Below are 20,155 nucleotides of genomic sequence, written 5' to 3' on the forward strand. Positions count from 1 at the left end.
AAACCAAAAAAAAAAAAATGTTTTTTTTTCCGCTCATCTGGGAACGTTTAGCATTCAGTCAGCTCACTGCGCGCCTCCGTGAGAGTGAGGGCAGGAAAAGCCAGAGTGAGCACGCCCCACATGGAGCGTGAGATTTCTCAGTGATGGGAAAGGGAGGCACGCACGCGCACGCGGGGGCCCAGGCAGGGCAGCGGCAATACGACAGTCTTCTCACCAGGGGGCGCTGCGGTTACTGTCTGGAGCACGGGTGTCCAAGCTTTGGATTGGTCTTGCGCCGCACGTTGCGTCATTTTCGTGATAATCCGCTAGCACAGATAAGCAAAAACGTCCTCACGTAATCGTCCTAAGTATGCAGCAGCCCTTTCGCTAATCTTTGAAAATCATCCAGCGGGTCCCAGGTTTGTGATCGCTGATATAGAAAAAGTACATATCTAAGGAATACAATGTCACTGATGTTTTAAATTTTTTTTTAAATAAAAGTAAAAAGAGGGCAGCATAAAACTAGCAGGGTGTTTGACGTTGTATTTGAGAAATGAGTGCATCCATCTGTGGTTTGATACTAGTCGCAATTCTCTGTTTTCTTAAGGTGTGCTCATCAGATATTTTGGTTCTCATTTTACTCTTAACGTGTTTCATTCTTAAAAATGCTTGCACACGTAGGTGTGTAAAACTAGTGAGAGCACACGTACATTTATTTTACATGGCATCGCGACGTGTTATGACACAAAAATGTCATTGTGTCTTGAGTAAATTCAGGATTTTGGGTGGGGCCCCATTCACAGCCGTCCTGAGCCACGGTCAGACTCTGCTGGTCAGAGAGAGGGTTTTACCCGACAGGCAGAAAACCCTGGGCACCCTTACAGGTCACCACCAAGCTGAGCCAGAACAGCTGGCCACGGGAAGCTCTGTGGTCGGGTTGCACTCACGTGGTTAAAAGGGTAGTCAGTCTGCCGTTCTTAAAAATCACCACCCCGGTGCCTCTGATTCTCCACCCTTTCTCCCGGGGAAGGACCGGGAGGAGCCGCTAGGCCCACATGACCCCCCCCAAAGCACCCCCGCCGTGCAGTCTTAAGAAAGGCCTGTGAACCCTGGCGACAGCCGTTAGGAAATTTTGCAAACTCCTGCTGATCCAGAAGCATTTGCTGAGTCAGGAGCATGAGAAACACGCTGCTGCTGTCCCCTGGGCTCTGCGGAACTTTCTGGAGAGGTGGCCAAGCCGGAGAGCTCGGGCATGGGAAACGTCCGATGGCATATCTGGCCCAGTGTTCACCGGGACGTCCTTAGGGTGGCCTGGATCGTGCCCGACCTGCCCGAGGGTGCAGGGGGGAGAGGACACTGGTCACACCCGGGAGAACTGACAGGCTTGTGAAAGTGTGCAGCTGGCTGGAAATGTCAGGTGCAACACAAAGGCAGAGTCCGTGGTGCTTTCTTTCCTGAGTAACTTGAATGTTATTTCCATGTGAAGAGTGACTTCACATGTCGTGAATACACGATACAGTAACCAGGTGATGTGTTACACAACTGTACCCCTGAGAGCTATATAATTTTATTCACCCATGTCACCCCAATACATGCAATTAAAAGAATGAATTTGCCCTGGCTGGTGTAGCCCAGTGGATTGAGCTTGGGCCTGCGAACTGAAGGATCACGGTTCGATTCCCAGTCAGGGCACATGCCTGGGTTGCAGGCCAGTTCCCAGCAGGGAACCCACAAGAGGCAACCATACATTGATATTTCTCTCCTCTCCTTCTCTACCCCTCTAAAGATAAATAAAATCTTTTAAAAAAATGAATGAATTTAACTAGGCCTGTTGATGATGATAAACCGTGGCCAAGCGGAGCCCGCGTTGGAGCTGGCTGTGAGCCGCGCTTCTGTGTGTGATACGTGTGACACCCACGGGAACCTGGAGACCACGTTTCTGCCTTCATCAGAGTGTCCTCGGTGTCCATTGATTCTTCCACGGTCAGCAGCATTTGGCCAGATTTTTCTGCTCTGGTGTGGGCACTCGTTTTTGTTTTTTTTTATTCCTTTCTTGTTTTCTCTCTCACGTTTTTCCCCCCTGAGTTTCTGGAGAGTCAGGGTGTAAATGTTTTTTAATTTGAAAAGCATTGCCATGGTCCAGAAGTCAAAACTCTGCTAACAGGTGTATTCCAAATTCCCTCTGCCCTCCTAAGACCTTTGACGGCTTTTTAATCCCCTTGTTAGCCCGTTTTTAAGTGATTTTTGAAAATCTTCACCCGAAGATGTGTTTGTATAGCTTTAAAAGAGAGAGGGGGGCCCTGGCTGGTGTCGCTCGGTAGATTGAGCGTGGGCCTGCGAACCAGAGGATCACGATTCGATTCCCAGTCAGGGCACATGCCTGGGTTGCAGGCCGGTTCCTTGCAGGCCAACGACCAGCAGGGGACGCACGAAAGGCAACCATACATTGATGTTTCTCTCCCTCTCTCCTTCCCCTCTAAAGATAAATAAACAAATAAAATCTTAAAGAAAATAAAAGTACTCATAGGTATTTTTCAAAAAAAAAAAAAGAGAGAGAGAGAGGGACACATCGATGGCTTGCCTCCTGTACAGGCATTGACTGGGGACAATCGGTCTTAGGAACCGTGCGGGGCCCCCCCGTCGGGCCCAGGCTGGTGGAGGTGTTGCATTCTGGTTCTGCCCCCAGGTTCGAGCCGAGATTTGCCAGGGAGAGAGTCTGAGAGGGAGGCGGCGAGTCCCTCGTTGGAGCCAAAGGGACAGGAGAAAATATGAGCTTTGATGGAGTCTCCGTCCGCGGCAATGTCTTTGATTGCTTGTACACAGCTGAGGGAAAATAAACAGCAATTTCAAGTGCCCAACCAAATTCTCAGTCAGATGAGGAGAGGGCGGAGCCTGGGGTCGTTTGGGACCCGCTCCTCATGCTCTGCCCGAAGGCAGGCTGCTGTGCAGAGCGAATGAAAGAAAGCAATTCCGGGCCGTGTTAGACTCTCCAAATGCATGTTGGGAAAATAGTGACTTTTATTTTTTTTTCCCCCACTTGGAAAAAATAACGTCTATCTAGAGTTCCTTCGAAGTGCCATACGGTTCGGTCCTGTCATCCTAATGTGGGGTAAAAGAGTAGGATTCAGAGTTTCTCGCACTCTTGACGGCCCGCCCGAGAAGAGAGTTGTGAATGCAGTCTGTGCAAACCTGCGCAAGTCAGTGGTGCTGGTTCCCTGGGCTCTGCGAGCCTTACAGAACCTTGGCCACGCCCGGCCTGGGGCCTCTGGTGGCTCAGAGCCTGGGGCATGTCTGCGTACACTTTTGGTTGTCAGGGCTGCGGAGTCGGTGGCATGCTGTGGGCGTCTGGGGAGAGGAGACCAGGCGTGCATCTAGATTACCGCCAGGGGACATGCCAGCCACCCCTGTGAAGAATGACCTGTCCCCAGATGTGCCCAGGGTGAGGGACTTCAGCAGCTGTGTGTGTACATCGATTCGCATCCACGCATGAGCAGAGACCCAAAGCACCGGAATTTATTCACAAAGAATTGTCTATCCTTACGTGTTTAAACTTCAGTCACTTTCAAGTACTCTCCATCTGATGCAATGCAGCTATTAAGATGTTTTCTTGCCGGTGCTCAAAGCAGTTTTTAAACTGCTTGGTTTGGGTGCCTTTTAATGCTTCCGCTATTTTTGTTTCACCTCTTTCACTTGGGCAGTGCCTGGTGTCCCAGGTGGGCGGGGGCCCCCCTGTGCCAGGTTTGGGGCCTGGGAGGAAGGCGGAGCCATTGGGCGAGCGGAAGGGAATGGGGAAGTGAGCGAGGCTGGAAGGACCGTGTTGCTCACATCTGCGGTGGGGAGCGTCCTCAGCGTGCCCGACGGAGGCCCAAGGGAGAGACTGCCTGGGACCCCATGTGCGCTGACGTGGGCACGGAGCTGCAGGAAGGAGATTTAGGGGCTCAGGGTTGGGCTGACGCCCACATGGAATGGACGGGTGGATGCCAAAAAAAAAAAAAAAACGGAGAAAGAAAAAAAAAAAACCCGGAGAAAGAAGCCGAGAAACGCTAGCCACAGAGCAGAAGGACATAGACGCGGCTCCTGCCGCGGCGGGCCCCACCTCTCGGCTCGCTTGCTCTGCACCTGTTCGCCCAGAGGAGCGTGGCTGCCGTGCGTGCCAGGGTGGCCTCCGCCAAGAACGAGACGCAGGCATACCACGTCCTGTTTCATTCACAGAGCGCGCCCTTCAATTCTCCGCTCAGGTTTGTGACGACGGTTTCACGGCAGACGTTTCGTTCTCCCTGCTCAGGAAGCCTGGGCCTTCCATCTCGCACACCGGCGTGGTTTATGGATTCAAGTCCGTTGTCTTAGCTCCGCTGCAGTTCCGCACTGATACCTGGACACGCTACCGGGAGTAATAAAAACGAAGGCTCTCCAAGGCCTCTTTGAGTTCGCCGACGTTATGGAGTCGTGCCGTGCGGCATTGTTCCCTTAAATATTGGGGAATAAGACTGCAGCTTTGAAATGTGGCGGCAGTTCACCACATTGCCGGCCCTCGGAAGAAGGCTTCTCCATGTTTGCAGAAATGCTGCTTACGTAGCCGGGAGTGGGGCGCAGTGGCCAAGGATGCCAGTCGGGCGGAGTCCATTCAGCGGCTACTAGGCAACCGTGGAAGTGATATTGTACCAGGGGTACATCGGTTTAGGCCCCCCCAGGGTGTTTACAATATACCGGGACTGTTTCTGCCACCCCCAAGAGACCCGCACCCTGTTGGGACTTGGAGCACTCCTGTGACGTGTCCTCGGAGGACCCAGGCCGGGTGGACGTCGTGTGCTGGTCTCTGACTGCTGCTCACTCATCGGTGTGACTCACCCAGAAGACGTAGCTGTCGTAGGGTCCCGTATCACTGTGGCGGTTTCAGGAAGTGCCCCGGTTACTGCGGCCGGGCTTGCCGGGACTGCACCACTTCCTCTCCGGCCCCCCATGGGAGGCATGCATCGAGCATGTGCTGCTGGCCGCTATTTCAACAGTTGTATCTTTTGTATTGTTTGGATACCGTGACTCAAGCACCTGGCAAACTTGTGTCTTTTTTTTTTTTATTGATGGGAGGGAGAAAAACATCGGCCAGTTGTTCCACGTACTGATGCATTCATCGGTTAATTCTTGTATGTGCCCTGACCGGGGATCGAACTTGCCGCCTTGTATTGGGATGACGCTCTCACCCACTGAGCTCTGAGGCCAGGGCCACACCCTTGTTGCATTGAACGGGTGTCTAGGAAACTGAGAGTCCCATTCATGGTTCCCTTGAAAACAGCGTTCCCACGCTTTTCGTGTGCCAGGATCGCGGCTTGCCCTTGATGGGCGCATTTCATCGTTTTATTTTTGATCAGAGGCAGCTGTTTGAGCAGAGCCAAGGTAAAGCTTTCAAGGCCCTTTGAGGCTGAAAGTTCAAGTCCTTTTAAGTCAGTGTAGGCAAGAAAGAGGCATGACCGTTAGCTCAGCTCCTGAGTGACTGGGTGTTCCCCCGGGGTGGGAGGCGTACATTTTTTAAATGGAGTCCTTGGGCCTCCAGAGGCTGACAGGGGCTGGCCTTCTTGTCTGTCTGCGTCCAGGGCAGTGAGGGGGGACGTGCCCGCCCTGCACGCTCCAGAGGGAAGTGCTCCCAGAGCCGCGAACGTGGATCATGACAGCGGATGAAGAGCAGGAAATGAGGCTACGCAGGTCCATGTTGTTCTAAAGAAATTATTTTATGTGTTCATGGGAGGGAGGGAGAGAGAGAGAACAGGAATGCCGAGTTGTGGCTCTGCTTACGGAGGCAGACTGATTCCTTCTTGCATGTGCCGCGACCAGGGATTGCACCCGCCACCTTGGCCGTATTGCGACGGCGCTCCCACCACCCGAGCTGCCCGGCCAGGGCCCAGCGGTCTTTGGTGTCTGCCACCACAGACGTGTGAGGAGAGAGTTCAGGAAGGGTGGCTGTGGGTTAATGAGGACAGATTGGGAGCGGCGTCTCAGGGATGCGGAGATGCCGCCGCGATGCCGTTCTTGCCGTTCTGGGAATCGGCTCATGCGTTCTCTTCGAGGGGCAGGGCTGGGGAGTGAGGGAGCTGTTGGGAGAGCTCACCTGGCCCGTGCAGAGAATGGGGGTGGGGGGGCCGGCCAGACGCCACGGCCTGCCAGGGGTACGCCGATGGGACTGGTGTGGGTCGGTGGCTGAATTGCTGGGGCTTGTTCATGGTGCAGAAGCCCCGCTCTGTGTTTGTCCCACCCGCTGCCGACCTCGGGCGACCCCTGCCCACAGTCATCTCAGCTCCTTCCCTGACCATCCACCATGGAATTCTGTCCGCGTGGCGGTTGGAGGAGCTGACCTGGGCACCGTACCTCTCTAGTCCCTGCCCATTCCCTGCAAGGACATCCCGGCAGCGGTAGCACCCTAAAACGTGTCTAGACACGGCCAGTCGTCCCTCGGGGGGACGCCCTCCTGCCCCGTGGAAAACTGTAGTGTAAAGGCTGGGGAACAAGCCTGACCCTGGGCCTTCACTAAAACCGAATCTTCAGCGGCCCTACATCTCCCCGTGTTGAATCTGAGACTTTTACGGAAAATGGCTGGCTGTGCCAAAAGCTGGAGAAATGAAGGTCATTTGGAAGCCGCCTGCTTCCCGAGGGGCCAGGGTGAGAAAGAAGGGTAATGTGCGCCTCTGCCCGGCAAGGGTGCACCGGCGTCTTCCAGTACCAGGTGACCCAGGCGGACTGAGGCACGGGTGTTGGGTTGTTCCGGTTGTCGTGTGTAGTTTTATTTGGGACGTCTTCCCAAAGTCCCGGATAAGGGAGGAGGTGGCGGCTTTCGAAGAACCGCTTTGGTTTGTGAAGAGTGACGTGTGCGCGTTGGTCCTCGTTTCTTGAGTGAGCTGGCTGTCGATGCTGCTGTGGCCCCGTAGTGAGGGATTTGTGGAAGCAGGGCGTTACTTGAACGTAATGGCTTCGCCAAAGGCATCCACTCGCTGTACTTGTCCGTGGCTCGGGAGGCGGTCCAATGGGCGTCGGGGGTGCTCTGCACGTGGTGGAGACTGGACCCTGTGGCGTTCTGAAACTTTTATCCTAATTTCGGTGCGTGAATCTCGCGACATCTGAGGGTATGCTCCGTGCCTGTTGGGGACCGCGGACCAGCCCCGCTTTGGGAGGCGAGGGAGAGAGCAGTGAGGACTCTTCCCTCCCTCCTCACACATGCACTCTGTGATCAGAGTCACAGCAAGGTCAAGGTCGTATTTATACACGTGGGGGCTGCATGTGGCCGCTCCTGTCATCTGCCGTGATTCCTCTTTGCTCTCACCGAACAGTGGCTTCCTGCCGTTAACGAACAGGCCATCTGCCGCCCTATTGGAAACAACCATCAAGGCTTAGCGAGAAAGATTTGTGCAGCGGGCTGGCTTTTTAAAATGGGCTTGGTGTTTTCTTATTCCCGTTACTTTCCGCTCGAGATGGATTCTGTCCTTCAAAACCCGATTGGCTCATGGGATTGCCTCGTCTCACATCCGACTCCCATGTGCCAAATTCTGTCTTGGTCTCGCTGGGCAGTGTTTCTTTGGCGTTTCACAGTGCGTGTTGGGAAGTGACTTTTATTGGTGGCGTGGGGCCAGTGACTCTGCGGGTGGCGTGGGCCGCGGGGAAAGGCTGCACACGCCTGTCCTGTGCACACGCACGCATCCATCCGCATCTCTAAGGATCGGCTTTGCCCCTCCCGCCAGCGTGACATCCTCGTTCGCCGGCCTCCTAACCCGTTAAAGAAGAAATCACGCTCCTATCCACGTCTGGTTTTGTGGTTCTTTTTCCGTTCGTGTGAGCAGTTGGCTCCTCCTCTCACACTGAACCGTAACACCGACAGGCATAATCCAAAGACACCACTTGCAGGAGCAAATGGATATAAAGTAACTTCTCTGAAGAACCGAGGAAGGAAATGTGGTCTCGTGTCTCTGCCTGCCCTGCGGGCAGGTTTAGTCATCTTCTGAGCGGAGAAGCGGGCAGTAACTTGGTCTCAGCCTGCAGACCACTGTTTATTTGTGGGAAATGCTCGTCTGCCAAGTGCCTGCGTGTGCAGGGCTTGGAGCCTTCGTGCAGATGCTTTGTTCACAAGGACTCGGGCTGCGCGGGACTGGGGTGGGGTTGGTGGGGTTGTGTTTGCTGTCATTGGTGACAGTGAGCCTGGGTGACGGCGGTGTTTGGGGTCATTGACGGAGGAACGAACGAGTGAGGGAATGAATGGGTGACGAAATGAGCCAAAGCCCAGGGAGGGCCCCATGCCTTTGTCGTTTCTGTCCCCTGGCTGCCTCGGGGTCGCGGGAATGCAGTTCTGCAGGTGGGAGCCTCAGAGAAGTCGCCGTCAGGAACTTGCCCGGTGTGTTGTCTGCCCCTTAAGGGTTCACCTTTTTCAGTGCTTCCGGTTTGTGCTGTTCGTGTTCGCAGATCCCTGTTTTGTGTGGGAACCCTCCTGTCCACCCCCACAAGGGGGGAGGCACCACGGGAGATGTCTGCGTGTGTCACGCCACTCTAAAAAGTCCTCGAGTTCTTGCCCTGGCCTGGGGTGGCTCTGCTGCTTGGAGCTTCCTCCCGTAGACCGAAGGTTGAGGGTTCAATCCCCGGTCAGGGCACATGCCTAGGTGGTAGGTTCCGGCTCCCATTGTCGTGCACACGACAGGCAGACAATCCCTGTTTCTCACCCGCATCAGTTTTTCTGTGCTGCTTTCTGACTCGTGCTGTTTTGTGGCAGCCACTGGCCAACACGCGACTCTTTAAACTTAAGTCAGTTCAAATCAAGTGCGGACCTAAAAGTCGCTGTGCCGGTGGTCAGAGTCACCTCTCCAGTGCCCGGGAGCTTCCTGGACCTCGAGGGTATGATGGTTTTATCAGACGATGGGAGGTGGTCACTCAGACATTCCACGCAGGGGTGGCAACAATAGTCTCAACTCTGAAGGAGGCAGAAACTGCGCACCAAGTGACGAGATCAGTGAATAAAAATTAAGCGTATCTAAAATACTACATGCATGTTCATAATCACATCATTTTAGAACATTAGGACTAAAGGCAGTATCTAAGCACTTTCCCGGATTTAAAGAAAATCGTACGAAGGATGTAGAATCAGAAAAACATCCAATTTCTTTGCTTTTTAAAAGATTTTATTTATTTTTAGAGAGGGGGAAGGTAGGGAAAAAAGAGGGAGAGAGACATCAGTGTGCGGTTGCTTTTCATGCGCCTCCTACTGGGGGCCTGGCCCACAACCCAGGCCTGTGCTCTGACTGGGAATCGATCCAGAAACTCTTTGGTTCATAGGCTGGTACTCAATCCACTGAGCCACACCAGTCAGGGCACGAGGACATGAGGTTTCTTAACAGTAACACTAGAGGCTGGAAAACAGCCTGAGCCTAGGAGTCTGAAAATAATTTCCACTCAGAATTGTGAGTTCAAATACAGCCGAGTTATTTGTATGTACAAGGTGGGGCGGAAGTAGGTTTACAGTGTGAGTCCAGAAACACAGAGTTCGTCCTTGTATGTATTTGCCGATTAGTGTCCTTCCCACGTGAGCAATTGCAAACCGACTTTGGCCGCACCCTGTATTCAGGACATCGGTAAAACTGAGCTTTTTGCAGGTCACCTCTCGGGAGGCTCCTGCAGAGTCCGTCCCACCAAAAGGAGAGAGTATCCCAGGAAAGGCAGCGTTCGGGACCCCACAAACAGCAGGAGACAGAAGGAACCCTCAGGACGCTCGAGTGGTTTTAAGCTCGTGAGCAGCCTAAAGCTGGCGAGTACAGAGCAGACCAGAGACAAGAAATGTCAGGAGGAAGCTCCGGTGTGTATGGATTTGGGCAAAAAAAGCGTGGAGTCGACAGGTTACCCGAGAGGTTCGATCGTGTGAAAAAGCAGAATTGAAAAGATTGTGGAGGTTGTTGGAAGACTTACCAAAGAGCACAAACCAAGAACACCAAGGAATAAAAACAGAGGCCACTCATAACCCAGGGAAACCCCAAAGCCGTGCAGGAATGGAGTCGTACTCATCGTATTCATGCTGCATTCCTGGCGTCCACCGCACTGCCAGAAACGGGGTGTGGAGGGTGGAGGTGTAACCCCACACAGTCCCACCGTTGGGAAGTGGGGGAGGGGGCCCGTAATGGGTTTTAAAAACCGAAAGTCCTCGTCTGTGTGCAGGGGACATCAAGTCCGCCCGTGCCTCCAGGTGATGGGGACTCTTGTGAGCAGGGTGTCTGCAGACGGGAAAGTCCGTGCCAGGGAACGCTGCTAGAAACACCCCCAAGGTCTGAGAGGGGTTGGTTTGGGAAATAGAATGGGGGGTGCATGGGGCCGAGACGCTTATACTAAAAAAGAGGAGCCTTTTTGCCTCGCCCGTATCTTACTTTCAAAAACCATGTACGTGCGTCACTTGGAAAACAATGAGATGATCTGGAGGGTGAAACTATGTAGGATATATACGTCCTAGAAAACTATAGAACTTTTAGTGTGGCGATCCTTGGCAATGCCTGATGTGTGGGCCAGGCCGTTCTTGGCTTACTGATGGGGGTGGGGGGGGGCGGTGGTGGCTCCTGTGTCTCATAGGAGGTTTGGCGTTCTTCCCACTGTCCTGACAGCTAAGAATGTCTGCAGACATCGCCCGGTGGCCCCAGAGCCAAAACCAGTTAGTTCCCTTGGAGAACCGCTGATGCAGAGGATTTGAAAGCGGTCGTCGAGTGCGTCATTTCAGACCCATGTTCGGGCTCGGGGGTCCAGGAAACGGCAGCTGGGTAAAGAACACCTGGAAGCCGAGCCTTGGAAGGGGTTTCAGATCTCTGCGTTCCAATGCCCCGTGTCCCCCACAGTGCCCGGCTCGGCACGGAGGAGGACTTAGGAGGGAATGGCCACTTTTCTCCGTCATGCCTGTGGTTCTGAAAACAGGCTTTAGGTTTTACTCATCATTTTCGTGATGGTACAGCCTGAATGCCACTGGGGAGTGGGGGTGGGGAATAGTGCCCCCCTTGGCAGTATTCCTGTGCCCAGTCCCTGCAGAACAGGTGGCCATCCGTCCCGGATCTCCTCCGCCTGCCTCCTCAGGCCGTCCTTTTGCGAGTTCTTGGTTCGGCTCTTCGCGAGGTACTTGTTTTGCCTTTCATTTTCGAGAGAAGTCAGCAGAAAAATGGTTCCTCGGATTTGGTGATGTGCGGGAAACTCATCAATATTTTAATACCCTCATTTCACAGCCGAGGAGTTTCTGCCCAGAGAGAGCTTCTTCCAATTAATTAGGAGCACAGTGAGGCCCGTTCCTCTGCACGTTTTTTTTTTCTTCTGAACGCGATGTTCACACACACCGAGGTTTTGCACCCCAGGGAGGGGTTCTGAGTATGGTCCATGGTGGTGGTGGGAGGGGGTTGTGAGCACGTGTAAACTGAGAGAAAACGAAAGGAAAGGAGGCAGGAAGGTCGTGGCTCTGATCTTCCCATGAGGGGCCCCTTCGGCCCAGTTCCTGCTGTTCCCAACTGGGCCAGTCTGGGGGTAGAGGCTGGGACCAGGCAGTGCCACCCAGAAAGCTCTGGCTCGGGTCTCGGCCCCGGTGGACCCTGGGGAAGGAAACAGTGAAGCCGCCCAGTGTGGAGCTCCTGCCTACCGGCTGGCCGGCCCTGCTCAGGGGGGCCCTGGCTGCTGCTTGGGTGGAGCTCCGCGGGTTGTCCAGTATTGGGGAGCCACCCGCCACCCCCGGGAGTGTGCCTTCTACAGGGTCGTGCTGCCCAGGCAGACAGGGCTGCCCCACTCTGTCCCCCCACCAGCCTTCCAGGGCATCACCTGGCACTGTTAGAAGTCTCGGCACCATCGTCTTGTCCCGGTGGGCTGCCTCCAGCACCACCCAAGACGCAACCCCTTTCTCTTCCTCCTCGCCTGACTTTGTGTGCCAACAGGAGTGCCGCCTCGTCCAGGAAGCCCCTCTAGATTTCTTCCACACGGCGAACATGGGAGGAAGAGACCACGTGGTTCCTTGTTATCCTGTTTATGTGTCCTCCTTGTTCCGTATGAGCAGTTATTTGCAAGTCTCTTTATGATTTTTTAAAAGATTTTGTTTATCTTTAGAGGGGAGGGGAAGGAGAAAGGGAGAGAAATGTCAATGTGTGGTTGCCTCTCGTGAGTCCCCTGCCGGGAACTGGCCTGCAACCCAGGCCTGTACCCTGACTGGGAGTCGAACCGCGGTTGTTTGGTGCGCAGGCCTGCGCTCAATCCACTGAGCTACCCCAGCCAGGCCTCTTTATGATTTTTGAGAGAGTTTTGTCACCAGATTCTGCCAGGGACACCCCCACCCTGCTGGATTGCCTCCTCCCTCGCACACACTTTTTGTCTGTGTGACTGGCCAGGTCCTTCCCTTGGGCTTGGATCCTCCACTCAGAGTCTTTAGACCAGTGGTGCTCAGCAGGGCCACTGTGCCCTGCTGAGGACACTCGGCCACACTTGGGCTCAGCTGTGATGGTCCCCTGGGTAGCGTGGGTGCCTTGCTATGAGCGTCTCACGGGCGGAGCCCAGGCGTGCCTGCAAACACCCCGAGCAGCCCTGAGCTCTGTGTCCATTTTCCACGCGACGACCCGAGGCCTGGGCGCCGGTGAACGCTTGCTGAGAGTGGCGCTGAACTTGCAAATGCCCATTTGCACTTGGTGCACGCGTCAGGGCAGTGGAGAAAAACGCGTCGGCCGTGAGAGCAGTTTTGTGTGATTGAAATGCCGGGATTGGTCCTGCGTGCGTGAATGTGTCACACAGAGGGGTGAGCGTGACGTCAGCGGGCTCTGTAAACCGACGGGAGCCTGGAACTCGCCTGGGACGGTGGTCCACCCCCCCGGCGTGGTCGATTTCAGCCCCCCTGAGGCGAAAACTCAGGTGGCTTCCAGCCTAGGGAACAAAGGGGCGCACGCGTGTGTGCACGGATGGGTGTGCCTCACTCTGGGTGTTCTCTGTTCACAGGTAGCGGGAGACGGAAAAGCGGCGTGACCACACCCCCTGGAAGGAAGAAGGGATTGGCCCCCACTTGGCTCTGAGTAAGTGAAGTTGGAGAAGGGGTTTTGTACGGTGTCCTGTGCGTTCCGGCGACCCCTGTCTGTTTTCCGTGTCTAGACGCGAACTGATGCCCCAAGGGCTGTGTGCCCTGGTATCGGCAACCTGTCCCGGTTTTTCCCCCTGGGTGCTTTGGCCCGCCACAGCAGGCCGTCAGGAACGCTTTATCGAGCTTTCGGGAGAGCGAATGCCGGCGACGGTGATGGTGTGTCCGCTCCCTAGAACAGGGCCGCTGTCTCTTGTCTCTTTCCCCTCTGCACTCGAGGCTCCCGCTCAGTCTTCAGGAGTCTGATGCGTGAGAAGCACCCAGGACAGGCGCCTCGTGTCTTGGGGGCTGCTCTCAGAACGCATGCGGGGCAGTGACAGGCAGCAGTGACGCTCCTTGGGGACCCGCCAGCGTGGGGCATGCAAAGCACGTCTGACAGCCTTGTGACCCATGGCCTGGGCGGCGGTCCCCACCGTCGGAGTCCTGCGTGGGGCGTTGTCGTAGGCAGAGCCCCAGGCCGGGGCTCTAGTTCACGCCGTTGACAGTGAGGCCGGTTCTCACCGAGCCTTTCGAGAACACTGTGTGGGAAGGATCTTCCGTGTGACCGTTCTGTGAACCTGCTGTTTCTGGAGCGTTGTGGAGTACATACAGGGAGCTGAGCGAGGCAGGTCCTCGTGGTATGGGTGAGGCATGACGGCTGCGTGAAGAGGGTCAGGCACAAGGCCGTGGTGTGGATGGGTGCCCCATGTCCGGACGGGCGTGCCGGTGTGTGCCGGAGCCGCCGAGGAAGTCACAGCCTCCTCGTGGGGGTTGCCGATGTGGCATTCTGACACGTTTGGAAGAAGTGTGTTCCAGATGGCGGACTCTGGGCAAAAGTGAAGAACGCGACTCAAGTCCTGTTCACGGTCACCCTTTCCTGCCAACTGCTGGGCTCACCGTGTCTCTTAATTTCCTCCTTTGGGGAATGTTCCTCGAGTGGATTCCTGCAGCCTGCGGCCTTTGGGGAGTGCCTTTCTTCAATGAACCTGAAGCCCTTGCCATCCCACCCAGGTGTGTAGGGCGCACCAGCTCATGCCTTTTCAGTGCCGAGCAGAGTTTGTCTGCTTCCTGTTCACAGGACGTTGGAGATCTCTGCATCTGGGGTTGGTGCACAGACAGGCGCTGTGATGGTGCATGCACAGGTTCCCAGGGGACCACGTGCTGGCTTCGGTCTCCATCGGTAACCCTCACCCAGCCTAGGGAGGCTGCGGCTGTTTTTGCCTCCTTCGTTATCCAGTCCAGGACACTATGGTGCTGAGAGGCGGAGAGCCCCCTGGTGGTCACCTAGGAGAGCCCCCACCTGTGTGCTGTCTGTCCCCAGGCGTCTCCATGGAAGACACCGAGAACCCCCGAGACACCGAGTGTGGTGTGGGTGTGGTGTGTGCGCCGCTGACTCTGAGCGCTTGCCTTCTGCTCTTTCCTTCGTCTCTGCTTGCTGTTGTTTGGGGGGGGGGCGGGGCTAAGGAGCCTGGCGCAGGTGGCCGAGTCTCACTGCTTGTCTTGCTTTTAATTGTGAAATTAGCCCGTTGTTTTGTTTTCGTGATGCCCCTTATCCCGAGCAGGCACCGGGAATTAAAGAGCACTCTTCTTTGAACCGTTGGGTGAACACACGGAAATTCGCCGCCGCCGAGAGTTTTCCAACCTTCACCTGTTGCTCTTTATTCGTCAGGTCCCAGGGGGGCACGACGGATTCAGGTGCCTGGCACCCAGGAGGGTTTCCCGGTAGCATCAGTCAGGAAACTCCGTCTCGTGGTGAGACCCGACTGGGACAGGTGGCTCTCAGCTGGACCGCCAGCTGTGTTAAAGAAGGAACCACTTGTGGGGGGGCGGGGTGTCGCCTTAAGGTGGCGCCCTAGAGCGGTTGTTCAGCAGTTTCGGGGCCGGTGGGGCAAGCGGGGTGTTGCTGATGTGTCTTATCGAAAGCAGTACCGCGTCCTACGTGCATTCCGTGCAGATACCTTGATGGACCAGTCACTTCTCCTGGTGGCCCGCTGATGGGAAGTGCTCGAGCACGTACGTGGCCGTGTGTTCCCACAGGTCAGCCCCCTTCCTTCCCTTCCGCTCTGTGAAGGTGTCCATTTCTTCCTCGTTTTCTTTCCAGGGATGTTTGTTCTTACCTTCTTTCTCCAGTACCCACCGTTCCGGGAAGTTCCCGAAATACCTCTCTGTCTTGATTTTGGACAGTGGTTCGCAGCTGGGTCCGTTTCTCCTCCCAGAGACGGGTTTGACTGTCAGATGCAGGGCGAGACTCTGAGAGCCAGAGGGTGGGGACCCGGGGTGCCGTCGGGCTGGGCATCCTGCCGGGCACCCGCCAGCCTCCCCCACCCCCTCCCAGTACAGAATTCTCTGGCCCCGAACCGCAGTCGTACGGAGGGGGCTGGTTGGCAGATACCCCCCAAAAATGTGGCGTTTCTAATATTTCCCGCCCTCCCCTTTTGTAGTTGGTTAGCGGCTGTGGGACAGAAAGTGCCACAGTAAGGAACGACATACTTTGGGTCCTAATGCAGTGGCTTTCCAGTACCCCAGATAACTAGAGTGTTAGACAAGAGTAAGGGTATAGATCTGCATTTCGCTCCTAAGTTGGCCTTTTTTTTTTGCATCAAGAAATGCTCCATTTTGCCGTGTATAATACGCACGAATGTTTTTTTGGCCCAAACTTTCAGGGAAAAAAAATCTTTTGCTTTAACGTTTTAATTCAGTTTGTAGTTATTTATATATCCTTGTTTTTTTCTGTATTATAAAGGAATTTGCGCATTTATTTTTGAACATACTATGGTACAAGAAGTTTTATGTAATGGTTAATTTACAAAACACGAGAACAGATACAAGGTCTTCCAGGTACTGCCCGTGGACAATGTGCATCCTTATTTTTCCCTCAAAAACGTGGGCAAAAGTGCTCATTATACACGATAAAATATGGTCTGTTTTTGATGTGATTAGATGTTTAATTCATAGGCATCAGCTTAGTTTACCTTCATTCAATTTATATTAATTAAACTTATATCATGTTAAGTGAGTTGTTTTGATGGGGTTTAACTTCATTAAATCATTAACGTCATAAATTACTGCAAAAATTATATCATAAATGACTAATAACTTATTCATTGAACTTAAATGAATTAATGTATTTGTATGAAATGTCTATTAAAAAGGGAAATAATTTGTGGAACTTGGGTTTCATGGTCAGGAGTAATTCTGAATTTAATTCCTTACCATAATTACGGAATTCCTCAAAGTGGCCACCTTGATAAGACACTCTTATGAATAATCAGCCAATTTTTAATGGAAGCCACGGCGTGACAGTAGTCCCCAAAGAAAAGACTGTCCTGCAACATTCGTGACTTGAGTTAATATCTGTTGAAGTCGGACCGCCCTAGGGGCCTTGTAGGAGCACTAGTTCGACTTTTGTCCTTCTGGGCCCCGTGTCTTTCCGATTCATCTGTCTCAGAACCTCCTTCCTGTTTCAGGCTCGGTACTATTTTGTGGTGTGTTTGTGCATGCACTCCGCCCACTGGCAGGGAGTTGTGAGGTTTACAGAGACACACGCTGGCGTGGGACCCAGCGTGTACCTGGCCTGTGACGACGGTGTTGCCGTAGACCGTGGTTCCAGTGGGCGTGGTGGGGTTTGCATTGTGCCCGCCCTCAAATTGCAGCCCTCCCCTCGTGCACACCCTCCCGGGCGGTGAACTCAGTGCTCCTCGGCCTTCGGGACTGCGTCCCAGGTGACCTTAGCATGCCTCCCACCTGCCGCTTTGTTTCCTTGAGCTTCCCAAGGCAGCGTGGTCGCGGCCGTTTCCAGAATGGCCTCCTTAGGCAGCCCCCTTCCCGCGGCGTCTCTCGCCGTGAGATCTCTGCCCGCCCCTGTCCCCTCCTTCGCTTATGGCCACAAACCCCACTGGCAGGTCCAGGGAACAGCGCCCTATCCGTGCTCGAATGGGCTTTCCTCGCTCCCCCTCCAGGAACTTGACTTCTCGAGTGTACACACTTCGGAGACCCTGTGCAATCAGCACCAGACAGTGTTACCTTCATGGGAAAGGACTGCCAGTGGTCCCGGAATGTGAGCTGGGAATTTGCACGTCCGATGAGTTTGCGACTCGACTTAGCAGAAGACCTGCTGGAAGCGCAACGCGCAGTAGGCTTGCCTGTTCGCAGGGTGGCGAAGGGGAGTCTCTGGTGTGCTGGCTGCGGACCAGGGAGCGTGTTGTTGTGTGGTGGGTTTGGTTCGCGTTTGGACGCCGGGCAGGGAATGCGTTGGGGGCAGGCCTGGAACGGGAGGTCAGCTCATCGAGACCCTTCACACCCCATTACAGAATGGGTATTATCTGCGACAGTGGAGATCGCCTGGTGTCACTCTCAGGCCCTTCAAACCACACAGCTCCCTTGCTATTAATTTCCCACTCACCAAGGCTCTGCCGTCCCCTCTCTGTGGTGTGACCCGGAAGCAAAGATTCCAGGGTCGGGCCAGTCCTCGGGGCAAGGAGACTTCCTGGCGGATCCGCTGGGCTGCGTTGAATCTTTGTGTTGCTGCTTTAATTTCAGGATAACTACGGTCTTTACCGTTTCTTTTCAAATTAATTACACACCGGGTGCTTTCCTTCTGGACCTGCCCTGCGGAGGCCCCGCGCTCAGCCGCGCTGAAGGACGGGGTGTTTACTGACCTTTAAGGTTTTTCTCATCTCCTTCAGAGGCATTTTTCTTTGCGATCGATCCCACTCTGTTTGCTTTACAAAATATGTATTCCTCCCCAACGGCATATTTCAGCTGCAAATGTCATGTTTTCGGCTGCGCTCCTTTTCACTGTGTTTACTTATGAAGGATATTGTCATTTTGCACCCTGGAACCATTTGTGTCTGTCAGCGGATGTAGGTGGAATATTAATCTCATATGAAATTCAGATCAGCAAGGGAGCAGATGGGTTTAAGGCCCTGGAAAATCTCAAAACGCTGCAGCCGTGCTGAGTTGCTGGACTCTGGTTAAAGAAATCCCGGTCCTGGCTGGTGTGGCTCAGCGGATTGAATGCCTCTCTCTGAACCAAAGGGTCGCCGGTTCGATTCCCAGTCAGGGCCCGTGCCTGGGTTGCAGGCCGGGTCCCCAGGAACGGGGTGTTCAAGAGGCAACCGCACATGGATGTTTCTCGCCCTCTCTTTCTCCTTCCCTTCCCCTCTGTCTAAAAATAAATAAATACCTAATCTTTAAAAAAAAATACGTTGTGCGCTGTGCCTTGCAAGGGTGGACAGATGAGCTACCAAATGCATCGTGCTGCTGGGTATATATTTGTCCCGTGTCTTCCTTCCTTCTCCGGTGTGGACCGTGTCCTCGGAGACTGTGAGATGGGGCCCCTCTGAGAGAAGATCCAGAGCTGAGATGCCTCAGGAGGCGGGGCCTGGGCCACCTCTCCAGGTCCCCAGGGGCAGAAGCAAGGCCTCAGGTCTCCTTTGTGGAGGTTGAGGCGAGTCTGCCCTTCCCCATACCCCCACCCCCACCCTGGACCCTGTAGCAGCAGGTGGGGGTGCGGGAGAGGCCGAGCAGAGAGGGCAGGGCGGGCCTCCTCGTAGATGCCGAATGTGGGGAGGGCACCCAGCTGTGAAGCCCTGCTGAAACAGTGGCAAGATGGATGCGTTTGGGAGCCATACCTTGGACTTGAGCTGGTGGTCTGAATGCAGAGTAGAATGTGTGTGCCTGCAGCGTGGACCCCGAAGGTCGGGTTGGCGGGTGCAGGGGCGTCCCAGGGCTCGGCAGAAGACACTGCGTGTTGGATCACGGGTTGGCCTTCTTAACATTGAGTGCTGACCCGTGCCCACTTCCCAGCCCTCCAGTCCCCCCAAACCAAAGTGGTGGAGTTAGAGGTGTCCCCCACTTCCCAGCCCCCCAGATGCCCCCCAAACCAAAGTGCTCGAGTTGGAGATGGTCCCCCACTTCTGAGCCCCGCAAACCAAAGTGCCCGAGTTGGAGATGGTTCCCCCACTTCCCAGCCCCCAGGCCCCTCCCTACCAAAGCACTGCCGGGTGGTTGAAAGTAGTCTCCCCACTTCCCAGCCCCCGAGTCCCCCCAAACCAATGGCCCTGATGCTGAGAAGTGCAAGTCTCCAGCATCCTCTAGTTAGTCCCACCCACACGTTGGAGGGGGTGGATTGTGAATCAGCCACACTCAGCGAGCGCAGAAAGGACCCCCAGAGTGGAGGGCTGGCCTGGTGCGGGGTGGAAAGGGACACTTCGGGGGAACAGGCACGGTACTCTGGCACAGACAGGTCACTCACCGTGGCCCGACACAGAGGCGGCCTCAGCAGGCACACCTCTCCTGGCCAAACCGAATAATGGGATTGCATCGGCCGCTTCTTTGAGGGAGACTGAACCTTCCCCGGATGTATCATCGGGGTGTCCAGGCAGCTGGCGGAACGGACGGTACTGATAATGCTGGGAAAGGGACTCGGCCCTGCCTGGTTTTGATCCTGTGGGCAGAAACCGTGGATTTGAGTAGGGCGCACATGGCTGCAACTCCGTGGGGCGGTTGTCCGAGGCGTGAAATTGAAATCGTTCCCGAGATAAGCTTCCTGCAAACCCAAGGCCTCAGGGATTTCAGGTCTTAACTTCATGTAAAATTCCTTGAAGCAAAGACATTTTGTTTATTGGTCCTCCCCCCTAAATATTTGTGAATGTGTGAATAGCCCTGGAAAATAAAACCCCAGGGAAGGGGAAGGAGGTGTCAGATAAATCCCTTTTCAGCAGGGATTTAGAGCGCCTTGTCCGCAGCAGACTGCATCTCCGCAAGGATGTGAGGCAACCAGTGCTAAGAAATGTGACATTTGCAACATCCGGGTCCAGCACCGTGGAGCTGGGAGCCCTCTGGGACCAGCACCGCTGTTGACTTGGGTGTGGGGGCCCCGTCAGGCCCCCGGATGGTGGGGGTACAAGCGCACTGCTTGGGGGATTTTGACACTGCCCCTCCGTAGGGGGTGGGGGCTGGGCGGCAGGTTGTTTTGCATCAGCGGTCACTGGTAGAACTGGAAGTGGGAACCAGAGTGATGAGACCGGCCCGCACTGGTGCCGTATGTGAGGGAGGACCCGTGACCGGGAAGGCCCTGTTGTCCTGTTCTTCACTCCACATCCA

The 20,155-nt window shown here is 54.7% G+C and overlaps 1 protein-coding gene across 4 annotated transcripts in view; it reads left to right on the forward strand.

The window, feature by feature from the left end:
* Positions 1-20,155, forward strand: part of TBL1X (transducin beta like 1 X-linked) — a 118,057-nt gene that overhangs the window by 36,584 nt on the left and 61,318 nt on the right. For 3 of the 4 annotated variants that reach the window (XM_037027740.1, XM_037027737.1, XM_037027738.1), the window contains exon 2: positions 12,934-13,007. The exons of the other annotated variant lie outside the window; for it this stretch is intronic. The gene's annotated coding sequence lies outside the window, so the exon portion shown is untranslated. The remainder of the gene's footprint in view (positions 1-12,933; positions 13,008-20,155) is intronic. 4 annotated transcript variants of the gene reach the window in all.

This window comes from Sturnira hondurensis, unplaced genomic scaffold, assembly GCF_014824575.4.
Source record: "Sturnira hondurensis isolate 20B ecotype Veracruz unplaced genomic scaffold, ASM1482457v3 Scaffold0019234, whole genome shotgun sequence".
NCBI lineage: Eukaryota > Metazoa > Chordata > Mammalia > Chiroptera > Phyllostomidae > Sturnira > Sturnira hondurensis.